The sequence below is a fragment of the Helianthus annuus genome, chromosome 4, assembly GCF_002127325.2.
Source record: "Helianthus annuus cultivar XRQ/B chromosome 4, HanXRQr2.0-SUNRISE, whole genome shotgun sequence".
Classification (NCBI taxonomy): domain Eukaryota; kingdom Viridiplantae; phylum Streptophyta; class Magnoliopsida; order Asterales; family Asteraceae; genus Helianthus; species Helianthus annuus.
The window spans coordinates 17,108,905-17,120,502 of NC_035436.2; positions in this window are offsets into that span (position 1 = coordinate 17,108,905).

An 11,598-nucleotide genomic window follows, 5' to 3' on the forward strand; every position below is an offset into this window, starting at 1 on the left:
TGGGATTTTGGGATAAATCAAAAAAATTGGAAAGGGCGCTTGGGATTTGAGCGGGAATATAGGAAACATGCTTTTTGCTGGAAAATAGTATAAAATTATACATTAATTAGTTATTATTTATAATCTCAAAGATTATTAATAATAATAATAATAATAATAATAATAATAATAATAATAATAATAATAATAATAATAATAATAATAATTGTATGCGCATTAAGGCCAAAAATATGTCAAATGAAAACAAATATATGCTAGTTTTTTTTTTCACATATCTAGCGTAGATTAGTATTTTGTATCAATGATACTTTTTTGAGTAAACTGTCATTTTGGTCTCTGTGGTTTGGCCAGTTTTGCCACTTTAATCCAAATCTCAAACTTATTACATCTGGGTCCCTGTGGTTTGCATTTTGTTGCCATTTTAGTCCAAATTTCAAATTTGACCAGATTTTCCATTAATAACCTGCTATTTTGTCTTTACCCTCAGGGGCATTTTGGTCATTTTAAATTTGTTATCTCTTTATTATAACTCAATTATAATAAAACCCCTTATCATCATCATCTTCAACCTCATCAGACATCTATCTCTCTCTCAACATAAATCATCTTCTTCAAAGTTCCCACACCACCACCCCCACCACCGCATCATCCCCACCACCACCACCCCCACCACCGCATCATCCCCACCAGCCATCTCTCCTCTCTTCTCTCTCTCTCTCCTCTCTATCATCTCCGTCTTCACACGAATTCGTTCGTTTCTGTAAATCTTGAATCGCAACCATGGCGATGCAAGCAGGCATGGGATTCTCTAAGATCATCATCTTAGTCGGAGCAGGTTCCCTTTCCACTCTTTAACCGTTCTGTTTTCACACATACATCAGAAATCCTGTTTAGCCATAATTTGTATCTGTTTCACACATACATCAAACGCAGAAATCAAATTGAACCCTAACTGCACAAGATTTGTTGTCTGTATTGAGTATTTGATGTATAAATACAGTGATTGAGACAAAGGGCATACCGGAGTGACCGAAGACGGGTGAGCAACGAGCGAATCGCCATCCACCGTCAACTGTCGTAACAACGATGCCGGCTGCGTCACCTTCTACTGTTCCAGTAGCTCCGATGAAAGCTCCGGTGGCATCTCCTCCGACGGCTCCTGTGGAAGCTCCTCCAATGGCTCCTGCCAACGACCCATGTGACTGCTCCTCCTGCTGCGACTCCGGTGAGCATATTTTCAAGATCTCTCGAACACCACCGCCACCGAAAGAATTTTCAAGATCTGAAAGAATATTCATGATCTGAAAGAGTTTCGGTGTAATCGGATTGATGTTGTTGTTAATCGGCTTATTGTATTTATCAAATATCCGTAAAAGTGATCAAGATAGTTGTTTGTTTCAGCTTTATTAGTTCTTGAAATGAAGAAGGTGAGATGTAGAGAGAGATGAGGATTGAAGAAAACCAGAAGTCAGCTTTCTTTAAGAGAGAGAGAGAGAAAGGAGAGGCAAATGATATTATGAAAGAGAGAGAGAGGAGAGAGACAATATTATATTTAATCATAAATAGAAAAAGATTTAATTAATATTTAGTTATAATAATTCTAAAATGACCAAAATACCCTTGAGGGTAAGGACAAAACAGAGGGTTTTAATTTGGGGATTCTGGTCAAATTTCACTTTTGGACCAAAATGGCAACAAAATGCAAACCACAGGGACCCAGATTTAAAAAGTTTGAGATTTGGACTAAAATGGCAAAAGTGCCCAAACCACAGGGACCAAAATGGCAGTTTACTCTACTTTTTTGTCAAACATATAAAAATTTAAATGTAATCATATTTTTATTAATTATTAATAATTATTATTAATAACTAATAATAGGTAAAGGGAATGAACAGTAATTTTGAATCGTGGTTTCTTCTGATTTACCTATTTGGGCGGTCATCCCCCTTTGAGACACGTATCTTCACTTTTCAACTCTTTTTTCAACCTCATAAGAGAAGAGAGAGAAAGGAAGAAAATGAGAGACAAGGGCGGTGACCGGAGGGCCACCACCGTCACACCACCACGACGGACACCGTCCGGTGTCTCTGTTTTGTGGGTTTCTTGGAACCTGCCGGAAAGATTGTACGGTGGGATGGTTCATATCCAGGCTATTGGACAGAACACATGTCTTTTCTTTGTCTTTTTGCCGACGACCAACCATCCACTACAAGAGAACCGCTGCCACTCAACCGTCTGGTTCGTTCACGTTCACTTTCTTCTATCTGTATTCATGCGAGAAAATCACAAAATCTGCAATTTTGGGGTTTCTTGATCTTGCAAACTAGAAATTGGGTTTGTTGGGATTTTCGTTTTTCGTAGGTGAAATCTTTGGGTTTGTTTTGCATGGGCACTGAATTTTCAATTTGGGGGTAATTTTTTACCGCAATTATTGAAAATTCTAGGGTTCATGACACAGAGGCTAGAGACTGTTTAGATATAAAATGATGTTCAGTAATATTTTATATACTATACTACTAAATTAATAGAGCAATGGAAATGAGCGGTGGTTTTGGTCTTGGTTTGTTCCGATTGAACTATTTGGGCGGTCATCTCCCTTGAGACGCCTGTCTTTGGCTTTAAATCTTACCCTTTTTTTACGAAGAGAGAGGGGTAGTAACCAGAGGGTCACCACTGGCGGATTCCGGCAGTCTTGGCGGCTACGAGTTTAAACATAGAATCTTTGTTGATGTTTTAGGCGACGACAACTGGGATTCTTGCGAGGTCTCGGCCTTTTGCCTACCCGACGATGATGGTGGCTTGCTACTTGGTATGGCAACTCCGGTTGCAACCATAGCGCCACTGAGCGGGTTAAAGGATGATGATGATCTTTTCGTATCTGAGTTGTGATGAATTCATATAATGACTGTAATCGGATGTTGATTTTGCCTTTGCGTGGGCGCGTGGCAGGTATGGATTTTGTTTTATGTGGGTTTTTGTTGCTAGCTGTACTTTGAGAACATGAGGAACATGAACATTGTACCAGAGAAAGAAAATTAAAGAGGCCGTGATGATGTAAAAAATTCAACTATCCTGGTTGTTTTGGCTTGACAATTTGATGATTTGCAGGCACAATGAGGTAGTGTATTTGAGCCTACGAAACACATCTAACCAAATCAGATGTGTTCATATTTGAATTTTACTATTGATGATGTTGCTTTCGGTGCTACTCTTAATAGATTGATTTGGGTTTGTTTGTTTCTATCAATTTTGTTGCTTTATGTTATAGGGACTTTTAGGGTTTTTTATGTGTCATATTGAAATAAACAATTTAACATGTTTTAGTTAGCATCTGTAGTTGTCGACTTTTTTGGTGCAAATTGTAACAGATAGAAAATTAAATGGGCGGTGATGATATAAGAAAATCCTCTATTTTCGTTGTTTTGGCGTGGCAATCCGATGATTTGCAGCCACAATGAGGTAGGATATCTGAGCCTTCGAACACACGTCTAAGCAAACCAGATGTGTTCATATTGAAAGTTTACTTTTGACGGGTGCCGGTGACTCTCATCGGTTGATCTAGAGACAGAATGGGAGACTTGAAGGTGATATTGAACAACCGCAGCCTCAAAGACTTGAATCGGTGTTCCGGCGAGAGTCCGGTAAGCTCTTATCACCTGCATGTCTCTATTTTCCTGTAGATCGGATCATATAGTAACTAAAGAATCCTAAATCGCTGTATCTACCTTCGTTGAAATTGAAGTACAGGAAAGAGGAGCAGAGAATATGAGAGGGAGACATCGATTCAAGATTGATTTCTTCGATTTTTATACTACAGATTCAAACACAATGGAGACGATTAGGAGAGCATTGCACACAGTTTCATTGTACTCTAATGATCGTAAGCTTCCTTCAATTTCATAGGCAATTTTATAGTCCCCTTTTTATTTACCCTAATTTTTTCGTTTGATTGAAGCTGTCAACTAGAGTTAACAACCGTTATACAGTTTATGTGTTTTAATTACCTTATCTTTTGCTTTCTTTATGGTGAGGGTTTCTAATGTTTAAATATTCAATAGGATTTTTGTTTGTGTAACTATAAATGATTATAATTAATATTAAAACAGAGAGATGTGGGATACATTAAGGAAAGGTCTATTGAGCTTGGTCCGCAAGACTGCACGTCATCTTTTAGTTAAGGTATGCTGGATACCAAATCATCAATAGATAATTAGAAAGTTAATGATAGCATTAGGGTCATATGGTTATGGTCCTGATGATTCTAGCAAATTTTTAAAATTTGACACAAGAGGTATTGTGTTAATTCTTCACCATTAATAATAAAAACAAGTTCTTTTAAGGATTGTCCTTGGTTATAAAAAAAAATCATTTGCACCAGAGGTGTGAGGTGGTCAGGAGACGCCTCAGGGCCTTGAGATGGCGCTTCATACACATTACGTCGAATTTAGGGCCCGTAGAAGGCTGATATGTAAAAACAACCAGACGGGTGAAGAGATTTTGAATGGTTACTTGATAAAAAGGTTGACATATATAAGAGATGAGAGATGAAACTTTTGGTTGTACATAGAGCAACGTTTTGCGTACGTGAAGCTCTTGTCTTGTGCCTCGGCTTTCGGGGCCTAAACTCCTCATAGCGCCTCGCCCTCGCTAAAACCAAGGGATTGTTCAATATGATTGTTAATATTTTCTTTTTGGGAGTTTTTTTCCCTTTTTCTTTCTTATATCTTAGTGTTACCAATAATTTTGTAGGACATGATCATGGGTACATCGTGGAACATATTCATGCCAGAGACAGTTGAGTCTCTTTTTTATCTTTGATGTTTGACTGATAAGGCTGTACGGTATGGTCATGTTCCTCATGACCACCATGACCCTTCACATAGGTGTTAAACCACTATCCTCTTTATTTTTTTTTAATTTATTTTTGTCTTAAAATTATCAAATGGGAGGGTTGCGGTTGTCGTGGTTTAATGCTGGCGAATCACCATGATTTAATGAGGGGGTGGTGTAGCGTATGAATAATGGTCCTATGTGGCAAATAATGACCCAACAATGACCCCCATACCCCTTAGCCTAATATCAAGAATGATACAGCTAAAACTTTCTGAATTGGCAACCGTTTTTTTTTTCAGTAAAATGTATAAACATTAAAAGACTTAAGCCGATAGCGTTACTGATGATTTGGGTGTCAGGCCTTCACTTTTACCTGTTATGCTAAAGATTTGGCAGTATTTTACTCACTAATACAGTTAAGTAGTTCAAAAGCACATAAATACTAGGACTTATTAACAAAACTGTTAGGTATTACTTGATTAATTTATTACTTCTGTTTATAAAAGTACGGAAGTACCTGCAACTTCTTTAAATCGCATTGACTGGGGCCCGGAAAACTTAACATAGTTTCCATATATTTGTGTCATGATGTTATTTTGTTTAATAGTGTAGGGATTCTGATTGTGTTATCGCTGTACTAATTTGCATTGAAGTATTAAGGAATTGTATCCGAAGTGACAAGTCCAATTAAGATAATGATAATGCAGTCTGATTGGAAGTTATGAGGTCCGATGACCATGGTAAGGTACGTGAATAGGAGGGTGTGGTGCATGGTATGGGGAGGAGTTGTAGTTCCTTTAGATCATTTTCCATTGCTTAAGAGAGAATCGAAAGGTGGCTTAAGGTGCTATATGTAATATGCTTATTCTGGATTGTGTAAACAGAAGACTTTATTTTGCTTTATCTGTTAGTTTTTTTTGACATTCCTGCATCAAATGGCATGTATAAACTTTGGAAGTTGAATGACATCTTTATTATAAAAGAAGGTCACTGCAAGTCTTGTCTAAACAGAAATCACGAACGTCAATCATTGCGGTTTGATAACAAACCAAATTATTCATACCTAAGAAGACTTTTCCGGGAGTTCATCATTCGAGAAGGTTTCTTATTGAGTTTTGAACATGGACCGATTGTGCGCCGCAAAGCGCGCGGGGTTTAAAACCTAGTTATATTATGAATGTACATGTTATTATCTTTTGAAATACAAAATATAACAAAGTTTTAACTAAGGATGATAAGCATCATTTAATAAAGGTACTATATAAATAATTTGCATTATATCACATTCTAAGTTTTCCGACCAACTTCCAAGAAACCTTTTTTTTTTCTTTTTTGTCAGAACTTAGTCGGAAGTTTCCTACAAATTTCTGACCACAATTTTTTTATCGGTAAATTGTCGGAAATTAGTCACAAAAACCAGGTATTAATTTAGTCGGTAATTTGCCAGAATATGGTCGGAATTTTCCGACCAAATATGTTTTGTCGGAAATTTTGGTCAGAATTTTCCATATTTCTAGTAGTATAAGTAGGGGTATTTTGGTCTTTTGGTTTTATCATTTTATATTAATAGAAAAAACATTCTTCTTCATCCTGTCACACCCTGACTTTTGCGGAAGCGTGGGTTTATTTGGTGTGACTTCTTAATACCATAGCAATAATCATAACAATGCTAAATGATAAAAAACACAAGATGTTTATCCATTAAAAGAGTTTAGAAAATACCACAACAACATTGTTTGAAAACATCAATACCGAATTAAGTTACAGACCATGACGTGTTTAAACGAATTCACAAAGACTTAACAAAAGTAGTTAACTAAAACCTGAGTTTAGAATCATGTATCCCGTCCAGGAAAGGAATACACCTTCTAAACTCAACAACCCTGGATAACATCTTTTATTTAAACGCAGCTTGACGACACATGCATACCCTTCCAGATCCACTAGTTTCCTGAAATACTTGTTGTGGCGCCCGAGGAAAGCCCATGGTCATCCTAATTTAACACCTTGCCGCTTTGTGTTACTGACCAAATTTCGGGACGAAATTTCTTTCAAGTTGGGGATGATGTGACCACCCGAACCCTCAAGGTTAGTGTTGTCTAATTCCGTGACCATTGGTTCGGTGTTTCAGTGTTATATTTTTATTTACGTCATAGTCGGCATTGTAATTGGTTGATGCGTTAAATTTGTTAAGCGTGCTTATTATTTCTATGTCATAGTTTACGTTGCAGTTAGATGTAAGATACGTTAAACGTGTTACACGTGTGTTTGACTACTTGCGACACAAGGATGTATTCTTATGTGATAGTGGAGTAAGTATTTGTATTTGTTTTATTTTTGGGCTATTCACAATTGAGCCACAACACATGAATTAGGCCACACGCATACACTTGAAACATATATCTTACTTCTAATCCACATCGGCCCACACGAGTAGTTAAGCCCGATTTACCTGGGCACAAACCCCTAAGGGTTACGCATTATATGTAAAATAAATGGGGGTACGTAGGCATGGTGCTGGAAAACAATAACAACCCTAGTATTCCTATTTGGATCGATGGCGTATACCTTTCACCCCTATCTCTCCGCTGCTATCGAGCCCCGGCTACCGGAGCCGGTGCCGGCCGTTGTCCGGTGCTCTCCTTCTCAGACAAACACCTCCCCAAATCCCCTCCTTCTTATACTTGCTCACCGCACACCCAGTCATGCTCTCTTCTCTCTCTTTCGTGGTGATCAAGAAATACAGTCGGTCACCGGTTGTACATCGGCGACGACTGCCGGTGGTTGTGCGGATAACAGTTGAAGACGACGTTGATGCTGAAGACTGATGATGACACTGGATGATGAAGACGATGGCAGAGGTGGTCAACGACGGTACATCGGCGATGGTGTGGTGATCGTTACAGTGGAAACGCAGCGGCGCCGCCGCCTACGGCGGCGACTGTGTTTTTCAGTGATCAAATTCGGGTGAGACTCGGGTCCGAGAGAGCAGCAACGGTGGTTGTGGTGGCGCTGACTTCAGTAAAGGTTGTGGTGACGGAACCGATGGCAGCTTCAGCTCATGCACGTCAGCTCCCTTCTCTTGTGTCTCGAAGCTTTTGGTGAGCGCTATGTCATTCCCGGTACCCTTGTGTTGTCTTTGAATAATTGTGTTCACTGTGAATCTTGGTTAAATGATTGTTACAGTTTGATGTTGATGAATTGTTGGATATTAGAACTTGCATTGTGCATCAAATTGGGTTGATAACAGTGAGCTATTGGGTTTCAAACACATGAATATGCAGTAATTTTGGAATAGTTAAAGCTGGTAATTTGTTATGATTAGGGTAGTTGCATGATGATTTTTCTTAAAATTCCTTTAGTGTTTTGATCTTGTAATGTGGGAATATTGTATGAGATGTGATAAATAATTGATGCGAATAAACGGTTCTTATCGATATCGAACGGCTAAATAATAAAGGAGATTGCATGCTAATAAATTAGTGGGTTAGAGTTATATACGTGCAAGATTTGTATGATGATAAAGCTTTGATGAATTATGAATTGCTTGTATCTATAAACTGTTAACACAAAACATAGATGGGATTCATGATGATGAAACCGGTTAGTTAGAATACATATGTGATAGGGTTCTTTTGAGGTGTGAGATTATTAAACTGCCTAAGTGAATCTGGAACATTCATAAAGTTGAACCAATGAGATGGGTCGATTGGTGATAATAATGCTATGGGATGATTGTGATTAATTAATCAGTTGGAATGTTGACTTCGATAAACAACTAAATAAAGATGATATCTTGGGGCATGAAGTCCTTGTCTGCATGTTGATTATATTAACCACCATTAAATAAATTAGTGAATTGCTAGGATATATAGGTTTATTTGTTTGTGTGGGCCGAACAGACTTGAGGGATGGCATATTATTGTTGGTAATTTGTATGTTAGGTAATGGGCCGCATGTTAAGTGGTGCATTGTGCTGTATAGTTGGTGAATGTGTGTGGTACGAAACCTATATGAACCGAATGCGAATGGGATGTCATGTAAAATTGTATTGTAATGCACCATGATCAAAATGCTTGAATGACATACGTGATGTTATATGGTTTTGTGATTACTGTTTGAGCAACACGTGTGATGGATGCGTGAATTGTGAATTCGTGAAACTGACTGCTTTTGGTAACCACGATAGGGTTTGAGTGACCAACTGTTAAACAAGCACTTAGGCTAACCGAGCAAACCAAAGGTGAGTTCACTACATTCGAGCATGCGTCCCAGTGGTTGGGGACAGTCAGTGGGTATCCCGTGGAGGGATAAGTCTTTTGGGTAAAAACGGGTATATTGGTTAATATTCTCACCTATCATTTTTGTAAGTCCCTTATTATGTTACCTGGAGGGTAACGGGTATTAGTTGGTAGCGCTACTTAGGTTTGGCACCCTCACACCGCTCCTAGAGAGGACGGATGTGAACTAATGACCCAGTCGTGGCCCAGTACTGGATAGGAGTACGTGGGAAGGGCAGTCATGTACATCAGGAGCCGTCTTGTTCGGAATTGAGATATTAACAATATTACTTGCATTGGTTAATGAACTGTTTTACATACAACTGGTAACAAACGTTTTCTAAAACTGTGAACTCGCCAGCTTTGTCTGATACACTTGTTACATGCTCGCAGGTCGTTAGATTTATTGGATTTGGAACTTGCTGTTTGGAGCGGCTTGAGTGGTCATGGTCATACTGATGGGATCATTTGTTAAACACTTATTTATCATGTTTAATTAGTATTTACTTTAGGATACATTGATGCTTCCGCTGAACTTGTGGTTTTTGGAATAACTTATGATTGGAATTATTATTATTATTATTATTATTGAAGGAACTTTATTTTAAACTTATGATTCAATGTAATTAGTGGCTCATTGCTAGTGGTCACACGCCTAACAGGGACACTCCCTAGGTGGTAATTTGAGGGTGTGACACTTGTAATTTGAAGAAAAATCAACAAAAGTTGAGCGAGTTCATGTGTATGTGAGTATGTATAAACCTTTAAAGTATGTATGTATGTAAAAAGTCCCTGGTATGTAGCAATTAAAGAAAAAGAGATCACCAATGGGTTGCAAAGCCACTGATATGTGTGAAACGGTGCAGGAAGTACTCAAACCTAGCAAACTTGTCTTCGGGAATAAGACACAGTCACCACATGGGCCACCCTGGTCCGCATGGGTGTGGGCTCGCTACACCCAAATAGATCTATCACTCATGTCCCTCGGTCCTACCATGAGGATTAATGGCCTTAAGTATTATACCCACCTTTCACATGATCTAAGTAGTAAAAAAAAAACCCTCCTTAAGCTAATCATACCACGTATAAAAGTGTCTGTAATAATTGTAACATGTATTTCACCCCCGAAGTATAAAACTGAAAACAGTTAAAAGAAAAGGGGGACATGAACTCACCGTAGTCCGTCTTCAGTATGTGTAACCCAAGTCTCCTCCTCAAACACGACTACCTACAGTGTACTAACGTCTATTAGACGAACGGGTCGTGCCTTTGCTTAATATGAAGGTTTTTGAGTTACGTTACTTGTGTTTCCAGAATTATTCCAAGTTATAATTATTAGTCAAAATGATTATTTCAACTTTAAATTATAGTAAATGTTTGGAATAATTGTTAAACAATATTTCGTGTTCATACTTTTCAAGTACTTAAATTTCCGTATTCCTTCCCAAGGATGGGGGTATTTATACATGTATATTTGTAGTTTCGAAAAATATATTTTAAGTCCCACTTAGGAAAATATATTTAACTTATTTGTCCAAAAATAACGTATTTCCAAATATATGTATTTTTTCCCAAATAATATATTTTCACATCCTTAGTTTCCAAAATAATATTTTACCCAAAATATGAGTGTACGAGTATCTTCTGGAATAATTCATAAGTTACGTTTTCTTGTTCGGTTTCACGATATTATGTGTGTAACTTAAATATTTTATTCCTTGATGTTTTCGGTATTATTTTGGAGTTGTAAATGTCAAGGTATTTTGTTAAGTTATATTATTTTACCCTAAAATAATATAACTAATTCACAAAATATACAAATATTCACACAAGTGTCTTAGTATAAAATATATATTCTAAATATATATTTACCCATTTTTATTTACAAAAACCAACCTCCGGTACTTTGTATTTTTTGTGACAAAACCCATGGCGAAGTTTATTTTGAAAAACAAAGTTGAAAATATACTTGTAACACTTGTTTAGAAAATATTTTCTAAGTGTTGGGATTTTTAGAAAATTTCACCAGAGTTTCCTTTGTAAATGGAGGTGTCCATGCTTATTAGCATATCATTTTCTTTTCGAAAAGTCATTCACACAATCATCAACAAGTCACCAAACAACATTACACTAGTCAAGTGCAAAAACAATGCACTTTCCATAACAACATGAACTTGGTTTTTCATAAAAACGCGTAGTAACCTAGTAGAGTGTTTAGTGGGTTTAGTTACCCTCCAAAGTGTGTTTATTTTTGTTAAAATCATGTTCTCGGGATTTTTAGATGTTCACAACTTGTGAACATGTTTTACAAAAATATCCATTTACAACTTTTTCATGTCTTACTAGTATTCATAAACTTATTTCCTTCCAAAAATAGTGTAAGAATCATGACCTTTCAAAATCCGTCTTTTTAACTTGGTTTGTTTAGAAAATTCATTTGTAAACCTTGGATCCGTACGATCATCTATTCACTTAGTTTACTAAT